The sequence below is a fragment of the Carcharodon carcharias genome, chromosome 21, assembly GCF_017639515.1.
Source record: "Carcharodon carcharias isolate sCarCar2 chromosome 21, sCarCar2.pri, whole genome shotgun sequence".
NCBI lineage: Eukaryota > Metazoa > Chordata > Chondrichthyes > Lamniformes > Lamnidae > Carcharodon > Carcharodon carcharias.
Window position 1 is genome coordinate 23,699,415 of NC_054487.1, and position 26,737 is coordinate 23,726,151.

Sequence of the window (26,737 nt, forward strand, 5' to 3'; positions counted from 1 at the left end):
AGCTGTAAAGTGTTTGCTTCAACTATCATCACTAGGGAGACAAATGTCACTGTCCAGGCTATTGCCATACCACCATCTAGCAGCACTGACAAATTGGCACTGGATTGCTTTACATATGCAGGCTCCACAATCACCAGCAATCTATCACTTGATGCTCAGATCAACACATGCATCGTAAAAGCTGGAGCTGTTGTGTCCAAGCTGAGTAAGAGAGTGTGGAACAACAGCAAGCTGAGAACACAAAACTGAGAGTCTACCAAGCCTGCGTCCTCAGTGCACTCCTCTACAGTAGTCAGGCCTGGAAAACATATGCCAGACAAGAAAAAAGACTGAACAGGTCACTACCCTGAGAAACTCCAGCAGTGATGTCCCGAACTGAGATGACTGACCACCTACAACCACAATGTGCTAGGTATGGCTTCCACCAGCAGCGAGTTTTCCCCCTGACACCCACTGACTCCAGTTTTGCTAGGGCACCTTGATGCCACACACGGCCAAATGCTGTCCTGGTGTCAAGGGCAGTCACTCTCACTTCAGCTCAGGAGTTCAGCTTTTTTGTTCATGTTTGAACCAAGGCTGTAATGAGATCAGGAGCAAAGAGACTCTGGCGGAACCCAAACTGAGCATCAGTGAACAGGTTATTGCTAAGCAAGTGCTGCTTGATAGCACTGTTGGTGACCCCTTCCAACACTTAACTGATGCTCGAGAGTAGAATGATGGGGTGGTAATTGGCCGGGTTAGATTTGTCCTTTTTGTGTGGACATATTTGGACAATTTTTCACATTACTGGCTTGATGCCTGTGTTGTAGCTATACTGGAACAGCTTGGCTAGGGGCCCAGCAAGTTCTGGAGTACGAGTCTTTAGTATTATTGTCAGAACCCACAGTCTTTGCAGTATCCAGTGCCTTCAGCCATTTCTTGACATCACGTGGAATGAATCGGATTGGCTGAAGACTGGCATCTGTGATGCTGGGATCCGCTAGTTGAGGCCGAGATGGGTCATCCATTCGGCACTTCTGGCTGGAGATTGTTGCAAATGCTTCCGCTTTATCTTTTGCACTGATGTGCAGGGCTCCCCCATCATTGAGGATGGGGATATTTGTAGAGCCTCCTCCTCAAGTGAGTTGTTTAATTATCCACCACCATTCATGATTGAATGTGGCAGGACTGCAGAGCTTAGAAACAATACGTTGGTTGTGGAATCACTTAGCTCTATCGCTTCCTTTATATGCTGTTTGGCATGCAAGTATTCCTATGTTGTAGCTTCATTAGGTTGACACCTCATTTTTAGACATGCTGCTCCTGGCATTCTCTCCTGCGTTCACCATTGAAGCAGGATTGATCCCTTGGCTTGGTGGTAATGGTAGAGTGGGGGATATGCCAAGCCAGGAGGTTACAGATTGCAGTTGTATACAATTCTGCTGTTTTGATGGCCCACAACATCTCATGCATGGTTGCCCAGTCTCAAATTGCTGGATCTGTTCGAAATCCATCCCATTTAGCACGGTGGTAGTGCCACACACCATGATGGAGGGTATCCTGAATGTGAAGCTGGGACTTAAAGTCTCCGCAAGGACTATGCAGTGGTCACTCCTACTGATCCTGTCATGGACAGATGCATTTAAGGCAAGGCAGGTTGGTGAGGTCAAGGTCAAATATGTTTTTCCCTCTTGGTGGTTTCCTCACCACCTGCCACAGACCCAATCTAGCAGTTACGTCCTTTAGGACTCAGCCTGCCTGGTCTATACTGGTGCTACCGAGCCACTTTTGGTGATGGGCATTGAAGTCTCCCACGTAGAGTGCATTCTGCGTCCTTGCCACCCTCAGTCCTTCCTCCAAGTGGTGTTCAACATGGAGGAGCACTGATTCAAAAGCTTGAAGGGAAGCGATACGTGGTAATCAGCAGGAGGTTTCCTTGCCCATGTTTGACCTGATGCCACAGGACTTCATGGGGTCTGGAGTCGATGTTGAGGACTCCCAGGGTTACGCCCTCCCGACAGTATACCACTGTGCCCGCCACCTCTACTGGGTGCGTCCTTCCAGTGGGATAGAACATAGCCAGGGAGCGTGATGGTGGTGCCTGGGACATTATCTGTAAAGTATGATTCCATGAAAATGACTATGTCAGGCTGTTGCTTGACTAGTCTGTGAGGCAGCTCTCCCAATTTTGGCACAAGCTCCCAGATGTTAGTAAGGAGGACTTTGCATGGTCGACAGGGCTGAGCTTATAATCGTCATTTCTGTTTCAGGTCCCCTGGGTCTCTGGATTATTAGTCCAGTGACAATACCACTATGCCACCCCCACCCCTGTGTGAGTTATCCACTTTGGTATAAAAAACAGAAAGTCAGGGTATTTCTTAAACAGTGAGGGGTTGGGAAGTGTTGATGTCCAAAGGGTCCTGGGTGTCCTTGTTCATAAATCACTAAAGACTAGCATGTCAGGGCAGCAAGCAATTAGGAAGGCAAATGGCCTTCATCACAAGGAGATTTGAGTAGAGGAGTAAAGGTGTCCTGTTGCAATTATATGGAGTCTTGGTGAGATCGCACGGGTAGTGAGAGAGTGTTTTGGTCTCCTTATCCAAAGGAGGATGTACTTGCCATTGAGCAAGTGCAATGGAGGTTCACCAGGGTATCACAGGGATGGCAGGATTGTTTTATCAGGAGACATTGAGGAGGCTGGACATTGGAGTTTCAAAGAATGAGAGGTGATCTCATTGAAACTTACAAAACTCTTTCAGGGTGTGACAGTGTAGGTATGGATAGGATGTTTCCCCTGACTGGTGAGTCTAGAATCTGGGCACACAGTCTCAGAATAAGGGGCAGGCCGTTTAAGATTGAGATGAGGAGGTATTTCTTCACTCAGTGGTGAATCTTTGAAATTCTCCACCCCAAAGGACTGTGAAAGCTCAATTGTTGAGCATATTCCAGACAGAAATCGATAGGTTTCTGGATACTGATAACACCAAGGGATAACTGGGGAAAATGGCGTAGAGCTAGATGATCAGCCATGATCTGTTTAAATGGTGAAGCAGGCTTCACAGGCTGAATGGCCTAACCCTGCTCCTATTTCATATGTCCCTACTAAAAAAATCATAACTACCAGCAGTTTCAGGATGGCATGGATAAATAAAAATGTTGGAAAAAAATAAAATTGATGGGTGTCTACATGGACTATAATATTGTAGCAATGAAAAATCTAAAGGAGAACATGAGAAAATAATGTCAAGCAATAGTAAAGGAACAAGAAAATAAAGGAGCATCAAAAGAAATTTTACAAGAATATCAATAACCTGTAGATGATAACTTAAGCAGTGGAAATATTTAAGTACTTTGCATTTCTCTTACTAAATACAAGGGTATCGAAGAGGAAATAAATTCTGAAGTGGCTGTGAGCAAGTTAGGTGATATAATGGATGAGAGGAAAATGTTAGATGAATTTGCCAAGCTAAAGGAGTGCAAAATTCCAGGGTAGACAGGATACATCCTGGAATTTGGAGGGAGATGAAGGAGGAGACTGCCAGGACCCTCAGATTCTATTAAGGATGGATGTGTATCAGAGCACTGGAGGATGGCCAACGTAGGACCCATTTTTAAAAGGGGGGAAAAAAGCCAAATCAGATGACAGGCCAGTGAGCTGAACACCTGTGGTGAGGGAAAATATTAGGATCTATAATTAAGGATGAAATTCCCACGTAACTACATAAAAAGTCAGCAGGCATTTCAAAAGAAACAATCATACTCAACAAATCTCAAAACCTTCTTTTGAAGGTTAACAAACATGATAGATAGGAAAGTGCAGGGGGTGTTGTGTACATGCGCGTGCAGTACATGCGCGTGCAGAATGTCTTTGACAAGGTACTACATGGGACATTATTAAAGATGATTAAGTGGTACGGATTTCTGGAGTGATTACATTAAGTTAGATGCCAACAAAGTAACGATCACTGCCCGTCTCCACAGCCATCTCCAGAATATGTGTTCAATTATGAACAAGGACTTTGTTAACTATGATCCTAATGTGGATGACGGCATTGATATATTGGCCTTGATCTGGAAATCTGGCTCATGGTTAATGATACCATCCCATTTACTGGGAAGAGTGTCCTGCAGTCAGCATCACAGTGCAGCAATGCTGGGAAGAGTGTCCTACAGTCAGCATCGCAGCGAAACAGCCTGGGAAGAGTGTCCTGCAGTCAGCATCGCAGCGAAACAGCCTGGGAAGAGTGTCCTGCAGTCAGCATCGCAGCGAAACAGCCTGGGAAGAGTGTCCTGCAGTCAGCATCGCAGCGAAACAGCCTGGGAAGAGTGTCCTGCAGTCAGCATCGCAGCGAAACAGCCTGGGAAGAGTGTCCTGCAGTCAGCATCGCAGCGAAACAGCCTGGGAAGAGTGTCCTGCAGTCAGCATCGCAGCGAAACAGCCTGGGAAGTGTGTCCTGCAGTCAGCATCGCAGCGAAACAGCCTGGGAAGAGTGTCCTGCAGTCAGCATCGCAGCGAAACAGCCTGGGAAGAGTGTCCTGCAGTCAGCATCGCAGCGAAACAGCCTGGGAAGAGTGTCCTGCAGTCAGCATCGCAGCGAAACAGCCTGGGAAGAGTGTCCTGCAGTCAGCATCGCAGCGAAACAGCCTGGGAAGAGTGTCCTGCAGTCAGCATCGCAGCGAAACAGCCTGGGAAGAGTGTCCTGCAGTCAGCATCGCAGCGAAACAGCCTGGGAAGAGTGTCCTGCAGTCAGCATCGCAGCGAAACAGCCTGGGAAGAGTGTTCTGCAGTCAGCATCGCAGCGAAACAGCCTGGGAAGAGTGTCCTGCAGTCAGCATCGCAGCGAAACACCCTGGGAAGAGTGTCCTGCAGGCAGCATCGCAGTGAAACAGCCTGGGAAGAGTGTCCTGCAGGCAGCATCGCAGTGAAACATCCTAGGAAAAGTGTCCTGCAGGCAGCATCACTGTGAAGCAGTCTGGGAAGAGTGTCCTGCAGGCAGCATCGCAGTGAAGCAGTCTGGGAAGAGTGTCCTGCAGTCAGCATCGCTGTGAAGCAGTCACTTCAAAAAGTGACGTCAGCACAAAGGTGAGGGCCGACTGGTGAGTAATGGGTAAGTGTTTTTCTCCAGTATTTTTTCTCCAATAGATTAAACTAAGGAAAGGTAAGGGTTCTAGTTTTTATTTAAAGTACATAAATAATTTAACATTTGTTTTTTTACTGTATTTAACTTAAAGGGGGGTGTTTCTCAACTAGCGGCATAGCAGGGCAGGTCAGTCCCATGTTACGTACTGCCTGCAACAAGTTGGGAGTCCTAGACGCCCCTTGCGCTCTGACCGACCACATGTGCAGGAAGTGCCACCAGCTGCAGCTACTTGAGCTCCATGTTTCGGAGCTTGAGCGGCAGCTGGAGGCACCGAGGTGCAGCCACGAGGCTGAGAGTTTCGTGGATAGCACACGTTTAGATGTGGTCACCCCAGAGCTTAGGGAAGTGCAGACCAAGAAGGAATGGGTGACCATCAGTCAGGAGAAAAAAGGTGTCAGGCAGGTTGTCAGGAAATCCCCAGGGCGCATCTCCCTCAAAAACCGCTTTTCTGTGTTGGAAAACGGTGAGAGTGACAGTTCCTCCGGGGAGTGCAGCCATGCTCATGGTACTGAGTGGTTCAGCCGGGGGGGCGGGGGGGAGCAATAGTGGTAGAAAACTCAATAGTAAGGAGAACAGACAGGCGTTTCTGCAGCCGTAGGCGTGACTCCAGGATGGTATATTACCTCCCTGGTGCCAGGGTCAAGGATGTCACTGAACTCTAAAGGGGGAAGGCAAATAGACAGAGATCATGGTACATATTGGTCCCAACAGCATAGGTAGAAAGAGGGATGAGGCCCTGTAAGCAGAATTTAGGGAGCTAGGAAACAGATTAAAAACAGGGTGATGGGATTCTGAGAGGAGGTTCAGCAGGGGTAGATACGCAGCTAAAACCAGAAGAGAGAGCAAGTGAGTCTGGAAGGCATAGATATTCTAGGCCAGTTAAGGCACAAAGGAGTTTGACAAGGTTGGATGGTATTTATTTTAATGCAAGGAGTCTGACTAATAAGGCAGAAGAGTTGAGGGCACAAATTAACACATGGAAGTATAATGTAATTACTGTCACAGAGACATGGTTGAGAGAGGGGCAGGATTGACAGCTCAATATTGCCAGATATAGGGTCTTCAGGCGAGACAGGGAAGGAGGTAAAAGAGGAGGCAGTATAGCAATATTGATCAGGGAATCAATTACAGCAGTAAGGTGGGAAGGCATCTTAGAAGGCTCCTTAAATGAAGCCATATGGGTCGAACTGAAAAACAAAAAAGGAGCAATCATGTTGCTGGGAGTGTACTATAGGCTCCCAAACAGTCAGGGAGAAATAGAAGAGCAGATATGTAGGCAAACATCAGGGAAGTTTAAAAATAATAGGGTAGTAATAGTGGGGGATTCAACTTCCCCAACATTAACTGAGTTAGTCATAGTATGATAGGTTTACAGGGAGCAGAACTCTTAAATGCATCCAGGAGAGCTTTTTCAGCCAGTACCTGGAAGGTCCTACAAGAGAGGGGGCGGTCCTGGACTTAATTTTAGGGAATGAAGCCGGGTAAGTGGAAGAGGTATCAGTGGGGGAGCATTTTGCAGACAGTGATCATAACTCCATTAGATTCAAGGTTGTTATGGAAAAGGACAAGGATGGGCCAGAAATCAGAGTTCGAAATTGGGGGAGGATCGATTTTATTATGATCAGATATGATTTGGCCCGAGTGAACTGGGGACAGTTACTTATAGGTAAATCTGCATCAGAGCAGTGGGACTCATTCAAGGAGGAAATAGGGACAGTACACGGCAAACGTATTCCAGTAAAGACAAAGGGTAGGACAAAGAAATCCAGGGAACCCTGGATGTTGAGGGATATACAGGATTGGATAAAGAGAAAAAGGGAGGCTTATGGCAGATACCGAGGGCTCAAAACAGCAGAAGCCCTAGAGGAGTATAGAATATGTAGGGGGAAACTTAAAAAGGAAATTAGGAGAGCGAAAAGAGGGCATGAAAAACATTGGCAGGTAAAATAAAGGAAAATCCAAAGTTATTTTACAAGTGCATTAAGAGTAAGAGGATAACGAGGGAAAGAGTAGGACCATAGTGGTAATTCGTGCGTGGAGCCGGAAGACATAGGTAGGGTTCTAAATGAATACTTTGTGTCGGTGTTCACAAGTGAGAGGGACGACATGGGTACAGAAGGACTGTGCTAGAATTAAAGAAATTATCACAGAAAGGGGAGAAGTTTTAAGTGGCCTGGCAGGCTTAAAAGTAGATAAATCTCCAGGCCCGGATGAAATGCATCCGAGGCTGTTGAGTGAGGCAAGGGAGGAGATAGCAGGGGCACTGGCAATTATTTTCAATACCTCTCTGGCCACAGGAGAGGTCCCAGAGGACTGGAGGACAGCCAATGTGGTACCATTATTCAAGAAGAGAGGAATGGGTAAACCAGGGAACTACAGGTCAGTCAGTCTAACCGCAGTGGTGGGAAAACTATTGGAAGCAATTCTGAGGGACAAAATTAATCTACACTTGGAGAGGCAGGAATTAATCAAGGACAGTCAGCATAGTTTTATTAAGGAGAGGTCACATCTGATCAATTTAATTGAATTTTTCAAAGAGGTGACCAGGTGTGTAGATGAGGGCAATGCATGTGACATAGTCTACTTGGACTTCAGCAAAGCTTTTGATAAGGTCCCGCATGGGAGACTGATAACGAAGGTAAGAGCCCATGGAATCCAAGGCAATTTGGCAAATTGGATCCAGAATTGGCTGAGTGGCAGGAAGCAGAGGGTGATGGTCGAGGGGTGTTTTTGAGACTGGATGCCTATGTCCAGTGGGGGTCCACAGGGATCGGTGTTGGATCCGTTGCTATTTGTGGTATACATAAACGATTTAGACTTGAATGTAGGAGGGTTGATCCGTAAGTTCGCAGATAACACGAAAACTGGTGGGGTGGTAAATAGTGAGGAGGATAGCCTTAGATTACAGGAGGATATAGATGAGCTGGTCAGTGGCAAATGGAATTTAATCCGGGTAAGTGTGAGGTGATGTACTTGGGCAGGACAAACAAGGCATGGGAATACCTGATGAATGGTAGGACCCTGGGAAGTACCGAGGATCAGAGGGATTTTGGTGTACATGTCCACCGGTCCCTCAAGGTAGCCGGACAGGTAGATAAGGTGGTTAAGAAGGCATGTGGGATACTTGCCTTTATTAGGTGAGGCACAGGATATAAGATAAAAACAAAAAAACTGCGGATGCTGGAAATCCAAAACAAAAACAGAATTACCTGGAAAAACTCAGCAGGTCTGGCAGCATTTTACAGAATATAAGAGCAGGGAGGTTATGCTAGAACTGTATAAAACGCTGGTTAGGCCACAGCTAGACTATTGTGTGCAGTTCTGGAATCCGCATTATAGAAAAGACGTGATTGCACTAGAGAGAGTGCAGAGGAGATTTACCAGAATAGTTGCCTGGGCTGGAGGGATTGGCTAGGCTGGGGTTACTTTCCCTGGAGCAGAGGAGATTGAGGGGGTAAAAACAAAAAAACTGCGGATGCTGGAAATCCAAAACAAAAACAAAAACAGAATTACCTGGAAAAACTCAGCAGGTCTGGCAGCATCGGCGGAGAAGAAAAGAGTTGACGTTTCGAGTCCTCATGACCCTTCGACAGAACTTGAGTTCGAACTCAAGTTCTGTCGAAGGGTCATGAGGACTTGAAACGTCAACTCTTTTCTTCTCCGCCGATGCTGCCAGACCTGCTGAGTTTTTCCAGGTAATTCTGTTTTTGAGATTGAGGGGGTACCTGATTGAGGTGTATAAAATTATGAGGGGCATTGATAGGGTAGACAGGAAGGAACTTTTCCCCTTGGTGAAGGGATCAATAACCAGGGGACATAGATTTAAGGTAAGGGGCAGGAGGTTTAGAAGGGGATGTGAGCAAGAATTTTTTCACCCAGAAGGTGGTGGGAATCTGGAACTCACTGCCTGAAAAAGTGGTAGAGGCAGAAACCGTCATAACATTTAAGAAGTATTTGGATGTGCACTTGCGATGCCATGGTATACAAGGCTATGGGCCTGGTGCTGGAAAATAGGATTAGAATAGTTAGGTACTTGTTTGACCGGTGCAGACTCGATGGACCGAAGGGCCTTCTTCTGTGCTGTAGACCTCTATGACTCTACACTGAAACCTCCCCTCCTGGTTATATCTTCTAACACCAGCCTCACACAGAATGTTGTGGTGGCAGTATGGCCCTTAAATTCATATCACACCTTGATCTGACCCTCAACTCCTCTGGCACCTTCCCCTCCTTACAGCACCTCACATTGTCCCACTGTTCTCAGCCCTCCCTTAAAATTCCTTCAAATAAAAGGATGTGATGAATGGACACTTGGATAATAGTGATCTGATTGGGCATAGCCAACATGGGATTTTGAATGGGAATTCATGTTTGACGAACCTGTTGGGAGTTTTTTGAGGATGTTACTAACAGAATTGATTGAGGGGACATAGTATACTTGGATTTTCAGAAGGCTTTTTTGATAAAGTCTCCCACAGCAGGTTGGTTAGTAAAATGAAAACACATGGGATAGGAGGCAACAAACTGGCATGGATTAAGGAGTGGTTAACAGGCAGAAAATAGAGTAGGAATAAATAGGTCACTCGTGTTGGCAGGCTGTGACTAGTGGGGTACCAAAAGGATCAGTACTTGGGCTTTAGCTGTTCACAATATTTATCAATGATTTGGATATGGATGACACAAAGCTAGGCGGGAATGTGTGTTTTGGGGAAGATGCAAAACAGCTTCAAGAAGATTTGAGCAGACTTAGCGAGTGAGCAAGAACATGGCAGATGGAATATAATGTGGAAAAATGTGAGGTTATCCACTTTGGCAGAAGGAACAGATGTGCAGAGTATTTCCTAAATGCTAAGAGATTAGAAAGTGTAGATGCACATAGGGACCCGGGTGTTCTTGTCCATAAGTCACTGAAAGTTAGCATGCAGGTGCAGCAGGCAACTAGGAAGGCTAATGGAATGTTAGCCTTTATCACAAGAAGATTTGAGTACAGGGGTTGTGAAGTCTTGCTTCAATTGTATAGAAGCTTGGTTAGACTGCACATGGAGTTGTGTGCAGAGTTTTGGTCCCCTTACCCAAGGAAGGATATTATTGCCATAGAGGGAGTGCAACACAGATTCACCAGACTTGTTCCTGGTTTGGTGGGACTGTCTTACGAAGAGAGATTGGGGAAACTGGGCCTGTATTCTCTAGAGTTTGAAGAATGACAGGTAATCTCATTGAAACCTACAAAACACAAAGGAATAGACAGGGCAGATGCAGGTAAGATGCTTCCCCTGGTTGGGGAGTCTAGAACCAGGGTACACAATTTCAAATAAGGGGGAAGTCACTTAGGACCAAGGACAAATATTTTTACTCAGCGGGTAGTGAATCTTTGGAATTCTCTATCTCAGATGGCTGAGGAAGCTCAGTCATTGAGTGTGTCTGAAGCAAAGATTAACATACCTAATTTTTTTATATTATTCATTCATGGGATGTGGGCATCGTTGACAAGGCCAGCATTTATTGCCCATCCCTAATTGCCCTTGAAAAGGTGATGGTGAGCTGCTGCAGCCTATGTGGCATAGGTCAACCCACAGTGCTGTTAGGAAGGGAGTTCAAGGATCTTGACCCAGCGACAGTGAAGGAACAGCGACATATTTCTAAGTCAGGTTGGTGAATGACTTGGAGGGAAGCTTCCAGGTGGTGGTGTTCCCATCTATCCGCTGTCCTTGTCCTTCTAGATGGTAGCAGTCATGGTTTTGGAAGGTGCTGTCTAAGGAGCCTGCAATGCATCTTGTAGATGGTACACATTGCTGCTACTGGGCATCAGTGCTGGAGGGAGTGAATGTTTGTGGGTGGGGTGCCAATCAAGCGGGCTGCTTTGTCCTGGATGGTGTCAAGCTTCTTGAGTGTTGTTGGAGCTGCACTCGTCCAAGCAAGTGGGGAGTATTCCATCACACTCCTGACTTGTGCCTTGTAGATGGCGGACAAGTTTCCGGGAGTCAGAAGACAAGTTATTCACTGCAGGATTACTAGCCTCTGACCTGCTCTTGTAGTCATAGTATTTATGTGGCTAGTGCAGTTCAGTTTCTGGTCAGTGGTAACCCTTAGGATGTTGATAGTGGGGATTTCAGCGATGGTAATGCCATTGAATGTCAAGGGTCGATGGTTGGATTCTCTCTTGTTGGAGATGGTCATTGCCTGGCACTTGCATGGCACCAATATTACTTGCCACTTGTTAGCCCAAACCTGGGTACTGTCCAAGTTTTGCTGCATTTGGACATGGACTACAATGACAAAGGGATATGGGGAAATTGTGGGAAAGAAGTTATGAAGTGGATGGTCAGCCATGGTCATATTGAATGGCAGAGCAGACTTGACAGGCTGAATGGCCTACTCCTGCTGCAATATCCAATGTTCCTAAAATCCTTGTTCTCTACAACCCCAACCAAATCCACACCAGGTTTCATATCATCCCTTCTTTCGTTGCTCCGCACCTTGACTTTTCATTCTCAGTGGTTTCAACCTCTATCAACTCTTCTGATTTCATTGCCCTCGTCTTCCCAGAACTTCTCCCTCCACATAATCTATCCTACCCATATTCATAGCCACCCCTTCAACCTTGCCATCTCACAAGACTTTTCCACTCCCATTGCTTCACTCACAGATAAGGCCACTTCTACTTACTTCCATCTGTCCCCCACATTTTCCCTTCTAACCTCACTTCTTTAAAGGGAAACTTGAGTGGTCTTCTCATAAGTTTGCTGCCCTTGTTCTTCTAGACGGTAGAGGTCACAGAGATTTGGAAGGTGGTGTCCAAGGCGGCTTGGCGAGTTGCTGTAGTGCACCTTATAGCTGGTATATACTGCAGTTTATCCGATTCGAGCTCTATGCCCAATAGGGCAGCATTAACAGCAGCTAGGTGGCCAGAATTCCAGTGCCTGGTAATGGCTCTACAGCATCAACATGGGGAGGCGGTGGCGTACTGGTGTTGTCACTGGACTAGTGTTCCAGAGACTCAGCATAATGTTCTGGGGACCCAGGTTCAAATCCCACAATGGCAGATGGTGAAATCTGAATTCAATAAAAATCTGGAGTTGAAAGCCTGGTGATTACCATGAAACCATGGCCGATTGTTGTAAAAACCCTTCTGGTTCACTAATGCCCTTTAGGGAAGCTCTGGTCTGGCCTACATGTGACTCCAGACCCATAGCAATGTGGTTGACTCTTAAATGCCCTCTGAACAAGGGCAATTTGGGATGGGCAGTAAATGCTGGCCTAGTCAGTAACACCCACGTCCCTTAAATGAATTTTTAAAAACCCATTAACGAGCTAAACTGCCTGATCAGTCATTCCTTGGAATACTGCAGCCCTGCATGGCTCTTTAAATTCCCCAAGTGTGGCACAGAGAATTCATTTTGTTAAAATATCCTCCATTAATATGCTGGAGCCAATGATCACAGTGTGACTCCACCGCTCTACACTGCCATTCCTCCAAGGTGTCACACAACTCTGCTAACTGCTTGGAACTAGGGAGTTCAGACCAGGTACTGGAACACTGCCTTGTTGGTCTGAAAATCCATGGTGATTCATTTTCCATTGCATAAGCCAAAGTAATCCTGTCACTCTAAACTGGACCATCAGAACCCCTTATTTTGATTCCAGCCAGGAGCTCTTACACAGGTTTATTGAAACAGAAAACGCTATAAAAAACATCTAGTTCAGTAATCATGTGTGGAGAGAACAGACAAGCTAACATTCATGCATGGACCATAAGTATAGATGAACAGCAACCAGAGACAAACAGCATTTAATGGGAAGGCTTTGGACAGCGGAGGAGACATTGAACAGGAGGAACAAATAAACAGAAGGAGGCCACTCAGCCCCTGAAGCCTGTTCTGCCATTCATTGAGATAGTGGTTGATCCATGACCTAACTCCATGAATCCGCATTTGCCCCATAACCCTTACTAACTTTGGTTAAAATTTTATTAATCTCAACTTTAAAATTAACAACTAATCAATTTGTTTGTGGAAAGAGTTTCAGATTTCTACCACCCTTTGCATGAAGAACTGTTTCGTAATTTCATGTTAACAAGTTCTGGCTCCATTTTTTTGACAATGCCCCCTAGAACTAGAACTAACTAACATGAATAGTTTCTCCAAATTTACCCTCTGTTCCCCTAATATCTTGAATGCTTTGATCAAATTAACCCGAACCGTCTAAATTCCAGGGAATACAATCCTAGTTTGTTTAATCTCTCCTTATAGCTTAATACTTGGGGGTCCAGGTATCATTCTTTAAAATCTACACTGAACTTGCTCCAAGGTCAATATATCCTTCCTAAGATGTGGTATCCAGAGTTGCTAATTGTTCTCCAAGTGTGGTCTAACCAGTGCTTTGTATAGCTGAACCATGGCTTGGACTCCTTTTATTCCAGTTCTCTAGATATAAAGGCCAGCATTCCAGTCGCCTTAATTATTTTTCGTACCTGTTCATGGCATTTCAATGATCTATATACCTAAAATACCCCCCCTCCCAACTCAACAAGTCTCTTTGGATCTCCACTGCTTCTAGCTTTTCACCATTCAGAAAGTACCATGTGAGGTCATCCACTTTCAATAGAACATTTGCCAACTGTCATGGACAGAATGTATGTGCTCTCCTACTGCCTGTAATCAGTATTTTTTCAATATTTTTAATTTTGTAATCAGTATTTTTTCAATATTTTTAATTTTGTAATCAGTATTTTTTCAATATTTTAAATTTTGTAATCAGTATTTTTTCAATATTTTTAATTTAAAAATTTTTTCCCAATTAAATAATTCAGCAGCAAGCTTTTGTGATATTAAAATTAAAGGTGGTGGTTTTTGAGGATAGGCAGGATATCTTTCATACACAGTAATCAGCCTGTCTTATCTCTCACACATACACAGTAATCAGCCTGTCCCCTTCTCACAAACAGTAATCAGCCTCGCCCCATCTCACACACACACAGTAATCAACCTGTCCCCTTCACACCAACAGTAATCAGCCTGTCCCCTCCACACCACATACACAGTAATCAGCCTGTCCCCTTTACACCACAGACACACAGTAATCAGCGTGTCCCCTCCAAACCACACATACACAGTAATCAATACGTTTCTTCCTTGAACAGAGGCCTGAACAATCACCATCCACCACCACTCCCTTCCACCTGGATGAACTTGTTCTCTCACTGAACAATTTCTCCTTAAACTTGTTTCACTTCCTCCAAATAAAAGGTGTGGCTATGAGGACCCGCATGGGTCCCGGTTATGCCTGTCTCTTCATGGGGTCTGTGGAACATTCCTTGTTCCAGTCCTACTCCGGCCTCCTCAATGACTGCTTCGATGCCACTTCATGCTCTCGTCTGGACTTGGAAAAATTTATCAATTTTGCTTCCAATTTCCACCCCTCTATCACTTTCACATGGTCCATCTCCAACACTTCCCTTCCCTTCCTTGACCTCCCTGTCTCCCATATCCGGTGATAGACTGTCCATCAATATTCATTACAAGCCCACCAACTCCCACAGCTACCTCAACAACAGCTCCGCACACCCTGCTTCCTGTAAGGACTCCATCCCATTCTCTCAGTTCCTTTGCTTCCGTCACACCCGTTCCGATGATGCCACTTTCCAAAACCACGCTTCTAACATGTCTTCCTTAACCAAGGTTTCCCCCCAACTGTGGTTGACAGGGCTCTCAGTTGTGTCTGACCCATCTCCCGCGGATCGGATCTCACACCTTCTTCTCCCTCCAGAACCATGATAGGGTCCCCCTTGTCCTCACTTTTCACCCCAGCATCTTCCGCATTCAAAGGATCATCCTCTGCCATTTCCACCAACTCCAGCATGATGCCACCACCAAACACATCTTCCCTTCACTCCGTCAGCATTCCGTAGGGACCATTCCCTCCGGGACACCCTGGTGCATTCCTCCATCACCCCCAACACCTCATTCCCTTCCCACGGCACCTTCCCATGCAATCGCAGGAGGTGCAACACCTGCCCCTTTATTTCCTCCCTCCTCACCGTCCAAGGGCCCAAACACTCCTTTCAAGTGAAGCACCTTCTTCAAATTGGTCGACTGCATCTGCTGCTCCCAATGTGGTCTCCTCTACTTTGGAGAGAGCAAACTCCCCAATGGGTAACCACTTTGCGGAACACCTCCAACGTGTCTGCAAGCATAACCCAGACCTTCCTGTCGCTTGTAATTTCAACACTCCACCCTGCTCTCATGCCCACACGTCTGTCCTTGGCCTGCTGCAATGCTCCAGTGAAGCTCAACCCAAACTGAAGGAAAACATTTCATCTTCCGATCAGGCACTTTACAGCCCTCCAGGCTTAACATCGAGTTCAACAACTTCAGACCATGGACTCTCTCCTACATTCTCACCCACTTTTTTTAATCCTGTTTTTTCTACGTTCATTTTTAAACAACTTACTTTTATTTATCTGTGGTTTTATTCCATTTTCTATCCTTTTTTTCCTCACCACCACCCTCACCCCATCCCATCCTCTACAGAGCCGTCTGTTACTTGTCCCATGTTGTTCTTTCACACAATGCTACCCTTGTTCTACTATTTCAGAGGGCGGTAGTAAGAAGTGACTGAGAAGCATTCTGGGAGAAGTCAGCACAGTCACCGCAACTCAGAAGGGGATCGAGGAGAAGGACCCTTGCACTCAACAGCAAGAAGAGCATCCAACAGAGGATGGTAGTGAGAAGTGACTGAGAAGCATTCTGGGAGAAGTACCAAGAGGGGTAGATAAAGTGAGAGATCTTGGCGTACAAGTACACAGGTCCCTGAAGGCAGCAGTTCAAGTAGACAAGGTTGTAAAGAAGGCATATGGAATGCTCTCCTTCACTGGCAGAAGTATAGAATATAAAAGTAAAGATATAATGTTGGAATTGTATAAAACACTGGTGAGGCCACAACTGGAGTATTGTGTGCAGTTCTGGTCACCACATTACAGGAAGGACGTAATAGCTCTGGAGAGAGTGCAGAGGAAGTTTACAAGAATGTTGCCAGGGTTAGAAAAGTGTAGCTACGAGGTGAGATTGCATAGGTTGGGGTTATTTTCCTTAGAACAAAGAAGGCTAAGAGGTGACTTGATTGAAGTGTACAAAATTATGAGGGGAATAGATAGAGTGGACAGGATAAAATTGTTTCCCTGGTGGAGAATTCTAGAACCAGAGGACATAGATTCAAGATAAGTGGCAGAAGGCATAGGGGGACATGAGGAAGAACTTTTTTATGCAGAGGGTAGTGGGTGTCTGGAATTCACTGCCCAAGTTGGTGGTAGAGGCAGAAACTCTAAACTCTTTTAAAAAGTACCTGGATCTGCATCTAAAGTGCTGTAACCTGCAGGGCTATGGGCTGGTTGCAGGAAGGTGTGATTAGAAAGGGCACCTGGGTGTCCTCGGGCTGGCATGGACAAGATGGGCCGAATGGCTACCTTCTGTGCTGTAACTTTTCTATGGTTCATTATCACATTCTGCTTTCTTACCTTTATACCACTATCAGCACCTTTTTAGCATTAACTGCTACCACTAACACTCCCTTTGTCCTTTAGTTCATGACAGCTTTGTCAATCCATCCTTTGTCCCCACTTATCGCTGGCCTTCTATCCAGCTCCACCAGGCTCACCCCCCTTAAACAGTATAACTTTCATCAAACTTTCACTTCTCTCCAGCTCTGAAGGAGGGTCATACAGACTGGAAATGTTAACTCTGTTTCTCTCTCCGCAGATGCTGCTAGACCTGAGTTTTTCCAGCATTTTCTGTTTTTAACTCAGATTTCCAGCATCCGCAATATTTTCCTTTCATACGGTCCCCTTCTCTCTCTCTCACACAGTAATCAGCCTGTCCCCTACACACGGACACACACAGGAATCAGCCTGTCCCCTTCTCTCTCTCACACACAGGAATCAGCCCTTCCCCTACACATGCACATGGTAATCAGCCCGTCCTCTACACGAACATGCATGGTAATCAGCCCGTCCCCTACACGCACATGCATGGTAATCAGCCCGTCCCCTACACACGCACATGCATGGTAATCAGCCTGTCCCCTGCACTCGCACATGGTAATCAGCCCGTCCCCTGCACACGCACATGGTAATCAGCCCGTCCCCTGCGCACGCACGCGCATGGTAATCAGCCCGTCCCCTGCGCACGCACGCGCATGGTAATCAGCCCGTCCCCTGCGCACGCACGCGCATGGTAATCAGCCCGTCCCCTGCGCACGCACGCGCATGGTAATCAGCCCGTCCCCTGCGCACGCACGCGCATGGTAATCAGCCCGTCCCCTGCGCACGCACGCGCATGGTAATCAGCCCGTCCCCTGCGCACGCACGCGCATGGTAATCAGCCCGTCCCCTGCGCACGCACGCGCATGGTAATCAGCCCGTCCCCTGCGCTCGCACATGGTAATCAGCCCGTCCCCTGCGCACGCACATGGTAATCAGCCCGTCCCCTGCGCACGCACATGGTAATCAGCCCGTCCCCTGCGCACGCACATGGTAATCAGCCCGTCCCCTGCGCACGCACATGGTAATCAGCCCGTCCCCTGCGCACGCACGTGCATGGTAATCAGCCCGTCGCCTGCGCACGCACGTGCATGGTGATCAGCCCGTCCCCTACGCACGCACGTGCATGGTGATCAGCCCGTCCCCTACGCACGCACGTGCATGGTGATCAGCCCGTCCCCTACGCACGCACGTGCATGGTGATCAGCCCGTCCCCTACGCACGCACGTGCATGGTGATCAGCCCGTCCCCTACGCACGCACGTGCATAGTGATCAGCCCGTCCCCTACACACGCACGTGCATGGTGATCAGCCCGTCCCCTACACACGCACGTGCATGGTGATCAGCCCGTCCCCTACACGCACGTGCATGGTGACCAGCCCGTCCCCTACACGCACACGCACGGTGACCAGCCCGTCCCCTACACGCACACGCACGGTGACCAGCCCGTCCCCTACACGCACGGTGACCAGCCCGTCCCCTACACGCACGGTGACCAGCCCGTCCCCTACACGCACGGTGACCAGCCCGTCCCCTACACGCACGGTGACCAGCCCGTCCCCTACACGCACGGTGACCAGCCCGTCCCCTACACGCACGGTGACCAGCCCGTCCCCTACACGCACGGTGACCAGCCCGTCCCCTACACGCACGGTGACCAGCCCGTCCCCTACACGCACGGTGACCAGCCCGTCCCCTACACGCACGGTGACCAGCCCGTCCCCTACACGCACGGTGACCAGCCCGTCCCCTACACGCACGGTGACCAGCCCGTCCCCTACACGCACGGTGACCAGCCCGTCCCCTACACGCACGGTGACCAGCCCGTCCCCTACACGCACGGTGACCAGCCCGTCCCCTACACGCACGGTGACCAGCCCGTCCCCTACACGCACGGTGACCAGCCCGTCCCCTACACGCACGGTGACCAGCCCGTCCCCTACACGCGCACGCACGGTGACCAGCCCGTCCCCCTACACGCGCACGCACGGTGACCAGCCCGTCCCCTAAACGCGCAAGCACGGTGACCAGCCCGTCCCCTACACGCGCACGCACGGTGACCAGCCCGTCCCCTACACGCGCACGCACGTTGATCAGCCCGTCCCCTACACGCGCACGCACGTTGATCAGCCCGTCCCCTACACGCGCACGCACGGTGATCAGCCCGTCCCCTACACGCGCACGCACGGTGATCAGCCCGTCCCCTACACGCGCACGCACGTTGATCAGCCCGTCCCCTACACGCGCACGCACGGTGATCAGCCCGTCCCGTACGCACGGACGGTGATCAGCCCGTCCACTACGCACGGACGGTGATCAGCCCGTCCACTACGCACGGACGGTGATCAGCCCGTCCACTACGCACGGACGGTGATCAGCCCGTCCACTACGCACGGACGGTGATCAGCCCGTCCACTACGCACGGACGGTGATCAGCCCGTCCACTACGCACGGACGGTGATCAGCCCGTCCACTACGCACGGACGGTGATCAGCCCGTCCACTACGCACGGACGGTGATCAGCCCGTCCACTACGCACGGACGGTGATCAGCCCGTCCACTACGCACGGACGGTGATCAGCCCGTCCCCTACGCACGGACGGTGATCAGCCCGTCCCCTACGCACGGACGGTGATCAGCCCGTCCCTTACGCACGGACGGTGATCAGCCCGTCCCCTACGCACGGACGGTGATCAGCCCGTCCCCTACGCACGGACGGTGATCAGCCCGTCCCCTACGCACGGACGGTGATCAGCCCGTCCCCTACGCACGGACGGTGATCAGCCCGTCCCCTACGCACGGACGGTGATCAGCCCGTCCCCTACGCACGGACGGTGATCAGCCCGTCCCCTACGCACGGACGGTGATCAGCCCGTCCCCTACGCACGGACGGTGATCAGCCCGTCCCCTACGCACGGACGGTGATCAGCCCGTCCCCTACGCACGGACGGTGATCAGCCCGTCCCCTACGCACGGACGGTGATCAGCCCGTCCCCTACGCACGGACGGTGATCAGCCCGTCCCCTACGCACGGACGGTGATCAGCCCGTCCCCTACGCACGGACACGCACGGTGATCAGCCCGTCCACTACGCACGGTGATCAGCCCGTCCACTACGCACGGACACGCACGGTGATCAGCCCGTCCACTACACGCACACGCATGGTGATCAGCCCGTCCACTACACGCACAGTGATCAGCCCGTCCCCTACACGCACACGCACGGTGATCAGCCTGTCCCCTGCACACACGCACGGTGATCAGCCCGTCCCCTTCTCACATACAGAATAATCGGCCTGTCCCCTTCTCACATATACAGTAATCAGCCTGTGCCCTACACACACACAGTAATCAGCCTGTCCCTTCACAACACACAAACATACAGTAATCAGCCTGCCCCTTCACAACACACACATAGTAATCAGCCTGCCCCTTCACAACACACACACATACAGTAATCAGCCTGCCCCCAACACACACACAGTAATCAGCCTGCCCCTTCACAACACACACACATACAGTAATCAGCCTGCCCCTTCACAACACACACACATACAGTAATCAGCCTGCCCCCAACACACACACATAGTAATCAGCCTGCACCTTCACAACACACACACATACAGTAATCAGCCTGCCCCTTCACAACACACACACACACACAGAGTAATCAGCCTGCCCCTTCACAACACACACAGTAATCAGCCCGCCCCTTCACAACACACATACAGTAATCAGCCTGCCCCTTCACAACACACATACAGTAATCAGCCTGCCCCTTCACAACACACATACAGTAATCAGCCTGCCCCTTCACAACACACATACAGTAATCAGCCTGCCCCTTCACAACACACATACAGTAATCAGCCTGCCCCTTCACAACACACATACAGTAATCAGCCTGCCCCTTCACAACACACATACAGTAATCAGCCTGCCCCTTCACAACACACATACAGTAATCAGCCTGCCCCTTCACAACACACATACAGTAATCAGCCTGCCCCTTCACAACACACATACAGTAATCAGCCTGCCCCTTCACAACACACATACAGTAATCAGCCTGCCCCTTCACAACACACATACAGTAATCAGCCTGCCCCTTCACAACACACATACAGTAATCAGCCTGCCCCTTCACAACACACATACAGTAATCAGCCTGCCCCTTCACAACACACATACAGTAATCAGCCTGCCCCTTCACAACACACATACAGTAATCAGCCTGCCCCTTCACAACACACACACAGTAATCAGCCTGCCCCTTCACAACACACACACAGTAATCAGCCTACCCCTTCACAACACACATACAGTAATCAGCCCGCCCCTTCACAACACACATACAGTAATCAGCCTGCCCCTTCACAACACACATACAGTAATCAGCCCGCCCCTTCACAACACACATACAGTAATCAGCCCGCCCCTTCACAACACACATACAGTAATCAGCCTGCCCCTTCACAACACACATACAGTAATCAGCCTGCCCCTTCACAACACACATACAGTAATCAGCCTGCCCCTTCACAACACACACAGTAATCAGCCCGCCCCTTCACAACACACATACAGTAATCAGCCTGCCCCTTCACAACACACATACAGTAATCAGCCTGCCCCTTCACAACACACATACAGTAATCAGCCTGCCCCTTCACAATACACACAGTAATCAGCCTGCCCCTTCACAACACACATACAGTAATCAGCCTGCCCCTTCACAACACACATACAGTAATCAGCCTGCCCCTTCACAACACACATACAGTAATCAGCCTGCCCCTTCACAATACACAGTAATCAGCCTGCCCCTTCACAACACACATACAGTAATCAGCCTGCCCCTTCACAACACACATACAGTAATCAGCCTGCCCCTTCACAACACACATACAGTAATCAGCCTGCCCCTTCGCAACACACATACAGTAATCAGCCTGCCCCTTCACAACACACACACAGTAATCAGCCTGCCCCTTCACAACACATATACAGTAATCAGCCTGCCCCTTCACAACACAACACACATACAGTAATCAGCCTGCCTCTTCACAACACAACACACATACAGTAATCAGCCTGCCTCTTCACAACACACACACAGTAATCAGCCTGCCCCTTCACAACACACACACAGTAATCAGCCTGCCCCTTCACAACACACATACAGTAATCAGCCTGCCCCTTCACAACACACACACAGTAATCAGCCTGCCCCTTCACAACACAACACACATACAGTAATCAGCCTGCCTCTTCACAACACACACACAGTAATCAGCCCGCCCCTTCACACACATACAGTAATCAGCCTGCCCCTTCACAACACACACACAGTAATCAGCCTGCCCCTTCACAACACACACACAGTAATCAGCCTGCCCCTTCACAACACACACACAGTAATCAGCCTGCCCCTTCACAACACACATACAGTAATCAGCCCGCCCCTTCACAACACACATACAGTAATCAGCCTGCCCCTTCATAACACAACACACATACAGTAATCAGCCTGCCCCTTCAAAACACACACACAGTAATCAGCCTGCCCCTTCACAACACACACACAGTAATCAGCCTGCCCCTTCACAACACACATACAGTAATCAGCCTGCCCCTTCACAACACACATACAGTAATCAGCCTGCCCCTTCACAACACACATACAGTAATCAGCCTGCCCCTTCACAACACACATACAGTAATCAGCCTGCCCCTTCACAACACACAGGCTGTAATTAGTAGTCGCTGATAAATGCCTTTCCTTTCCTGAAGAGCACAGCACTTTAGAAACATGGGTAATGTTTGGATTAATAAACCAATGATTATTACTGCTTCATAACGTTTTGTCACTGTTTAAGCCTTTGATATATACTTACATCCAATCCACACATTTGAGATTAGGCATTCTAATATTGGGCTGTAATCTCCTTCTAGCGTCAGAAAGTGCTGGCCCGCAGAAATTGGAGGAAATCCATGCCTACTCACCTGGTCTTGAAAATTGCGTTGTCACTTCTGTTCACCGGAGGTGCCTGAGGCCTGCATCAAAAGACTCCTCGCAGGCCCCAGTGAAGTGCAGCACTGGCAGATTCAAGGAGGCCTCGCCCCCTGCTAACCGTCGTAAAGCAGGTAAGTTTAAAGGGCCGGGGAGGTCTTGGGGGTGGGGTGGGGTGAGGCGTGGGGTCCAAGGTCTAGGCAAGGGAGGGGGGAGGGGGGGGCACAGGGTCTGGGGGGCCGGGCAGGCAGCAGGGTCCGAGGTCTTTGGGGTGGGGGAGGGGGGGCGTGTTCCGAGGTCTATGCGGTGGTGGGGGGGGGGGTGAGTTAGCGCCATGGGGCCGGGGCGGAAGTGGGGTGGGGCGTCCCATGCGGTCGGCCTGGGTTGTTACAATAGTTACCCAATGTTAGAAGAGTTTTCAATTCTTTTAACCTTTTCTGGGTAACCATTGGGATACCCCAGCAGAACCGTCCGAAGTTTTTGATTTAAACCACATTTTCGGATGGTTCCCAGCGCAGGCCAATTGTCCAGAGGATGTGCACACTTCTGGGCAATTGCCGTGCAAACCCTTAACTGGAAAGCTGCCAGAGGGATTCCCCAGTGCATCTTTGGGGTACCCTCCAAAGCCAATGCTGGGGAGTACGGAAGTTATGGGCCATTATTCAAAAAATCCAGAAAATTCCAAAATCCAGAAATGCTTTGCTCCTAGGTGCTCCAGACTGAAGAGGTTACTATGTACCACATCTTTATCAACTTCTAGCTCATCCAACATCTCAACTACCTCTGCTTTCACCATGAATTTGGTAGCATCATCTTCCTGGTAAAAATAGATGCAAATCAGTCATTTAGAACTTTAGCCAAGCCCTGTGCCTCCATGTGCAGATCTCGCATTTGGCCCCACCCCTCCTCCTATTACCTTTTACTATTTATATGCCTGCAGAACATTCCCTTTCACATTAGTGTCAGCCTCTTCTCATTCTCTCTTCATCCTTATTTCCTTTCTTATTTCCCCCCTGAACTTTCTATATTCAGCTTGTTTCTCACTTGTTATTATCAACCTGACATCCGTCACATTACACTTTCTCTGCTGCACCTTATACTCTCTTTCATTGTCCAGGGAGCTCTGGTTTTGGCTACTCACTTTTCCCCCTCATGGGAATGTATCACCTCTACTGTACCTGAACTGTCTCCTCTTTTAAGGTAGTCCATTGATCTTGCCAATCTTTGATTGCAGTTTACCCGAGGTAGATCCATTCTCAACTCAACAAAATTGGCCTCCTCCACATCCTATTAAACATTTTTACTCTACACTGATCTTTGCCCTTTTTCATAGCTAACCTAAACTTTACGATTCTGTTCCTTAAATGCTGCCCTGCTGACACTTGATTCACCTCATTCTGCAGAACCTGATCCAACAGTAACTCCTAATCAAGAAAATTCCCATGGACTCTCATCAGAAACTCTTCCCTTTTACACTGTATATTAGGATAAGTGAACTGTCCCATTATCATTACTCGATAGTTCTTGCACCTCTCTGTAATCTCCATTCAATATGAAAGGAAATATAGCTTTGGTAAACGCAATGGCATAGTGGGAATGTCACCGGACTAATATTCCAGAGATCCAGGGTAATCCACTATGGACAAAGGTTCGAATCCCACCATTGCAGATGGTGGAATTTGAATTCAATAAAAATCTGGAATTAAAAGTCCAATGATAACCATGGAACCATTGCTGATTGTCGTAAAAACCTATCTGGTTCACTAGTATCTTTTAGGGAAGAAAATCTGCCATCCTTACCTGGTCTGGCCTACATGTGACTCCAGACCCACAGCAATGTGGTTGACTCTTAAATGCCCTCTGAAATGGCCTAGTAAGCCACTCAGTTGAATCAAACCACTAAAAAGTCTCAAAGAAATGAAACCGGACAGCCCACCCAACATCAACCTTGGCACTGAAAACGACAACAGCAAACTCAGCCCTGTCAACACTGCAAAGTCCTCCTTACTAACATCTGGGGGCCAGTACCAAAATTGGGAGAGCTGTCTCACAGACTAGTCAAGCAACAGCCTGACACGGTCATCCTCACAGAATCATATCTTACAGATAACGTCCCAGCCACCACCATCCCTGGATATGTCTTGTCCCACTGGCAGGACAGACCCAGTAGATGTGGTGGCACAGTGGCATACAGTTCAGAGGGAATAGCCCTGGGACTCAACATCAACTCTCGACCACATCAGGTCAAACATGGGCAAGGAAACCTCAGCTGATTAATCAGTGCTTCTAAATGTAGAAAACCACTTAGAGGAAGCACCGAGGGTGGCAAGGGTACAGAATGTACTCCAGGTAGTGCAATCCAAAGTCTTTCACCAGGAATAGCTTGGTAGCATGGCTACAGATCGAGCAGGCCGAGTCCTAAAGCACGTATATGCCAGATTGGGTCTGCAGCAGGTGGTGAGGGAATCAGGGGAGAAAAACAAACATTCTTGACCCCATCCTCACCAACCTGTCCTCCACAGGTGCATCTGCTTAGGACAGTATCAGTAGCAGCAGCCACAGCACAGTTGTTGTGCAGATAAAATCCCGCCTTCACATTGAGGATACTCTCCATCGTGTTGTGTGGCAGTACCACCATGCTAAATGTGATAGATTTCACATTGGGCATCCATGAGGTGCTGTGGGTAATCAGCAGCAGCAGAACTATACTCAATCACCATCTGTTATCTCATGGCCCAGCATATCTCCCACTCTACCATTACCACCAAGCCATGGGATCAGCCTTGGTTCAATGCAGACTGCATGAGGGCATGCAAGCAGCTGCACTAGGCACACCTAAAAATGAGGTGTCAACCTGGTGAAGCTACAACACAGGACTACTTGTATGCTAAACAACATAAGCAGCAAGCGATAGAGCTAAGTGATTCCACAACCAATGAATCAGATCCAAGCTCTGCAGTCCTGCCACATCCAGTCATGAATGGCAATGGACGATTAAACAACTCACTGGAGGCGGCTACACAAATATCCCCATCCTCAATGATGGGGAAGACCTGCACATCTGTGCAAAAGATAAGGCTGAAGCATTTGCAACCATCTTCAGCCAGGAGTGCTCTTGGTCTCCTTCGGTGGTCCCCAGCATCACAGATGCCAGTCTTCAGCCAATTAAATTCACTCCATGTGATACCAAGAAACGGCTGAATGCACTGGATACTGCAAAGGCTATGGGCCCTGACAATATTCCAGAAATCGTACTGAAGATTTGTGCTCCAGAATTTGCCGCACCCCTAGACAAATTGTTCCAGTACAGCTACAACACTAGCATCTAACCGGCAATTTGGAAAATTGCCCAGGTATGTCCTGTCCACAAAAAGCAGGACAAATCCAACCTGGCCAATTGCTACCCCGTCAGTCTATTTGCGATTATCAAAGTAATGGAAGGGGTCATCAACAATGTCATCAAGCGGCACTTCCTTAGCAGGGCGGCTCAGCTCCTGACCTCATTACAGTCTTGGGTCAAGCATGGACAAAAGAGCTGAACTCCCAAGGTGAGAGTGAGTGACTGCCCTTGACACCAAGGCCGCATCTGACCGAGTATGGCATCAAGGAGCCCAAGCAAAACTGGAATCAATGGGAATCAGGAGGAAAACTTTCCACTGGTTGGAGTCATACCTAGCACAAAGGAAGATGGTTGTGGTTGTTGGAGGTGAATCAACCCAGTTCCAGGACATCACTGCAGGAATTCCTCAGGGTAATGTCCTCGACACAACCATCTTCAGCTGCTTCGTCAATGCTTTCTTCCATCATAAGGTCAGAAGTGGGGACGTTCGCTGATGATTGCACAATGTTCAGCACCATTTGCAACTCCTCAGGCACTGAAGCAGTCCATGTCCAAATACAGCAAGACCTCGGTAATATCCAGGCTTGGGCTAACAAGTGACTTTCGCGCAACACGACTGCCACATAATGACCATCTCCAACAAGACAAAATTTAACTATTGCCTCTTGACCTTAAATTCGCTGAAATCCCCACTATCAAAGTCCTGGGGGTTACCACTGACCAGAAACTG

The 26,737-nt window shown here is 48.6% G+C and overlaps 1 protein-coding gene across 2 annotated transcripts in view; it reads right to left on the reverse strand.

The window, feature by feature from the left end:
* Nucleotides 1–26,737, reverse strand: part of kdm5a (lysine (K)-specific demethylase 5A) — a 224,200-nt gene that overhangs the window by 144,094 nt on the left and 53,369 nt on the right. The gene's annotated exons all lie outside the window — the stretch shown is intronic.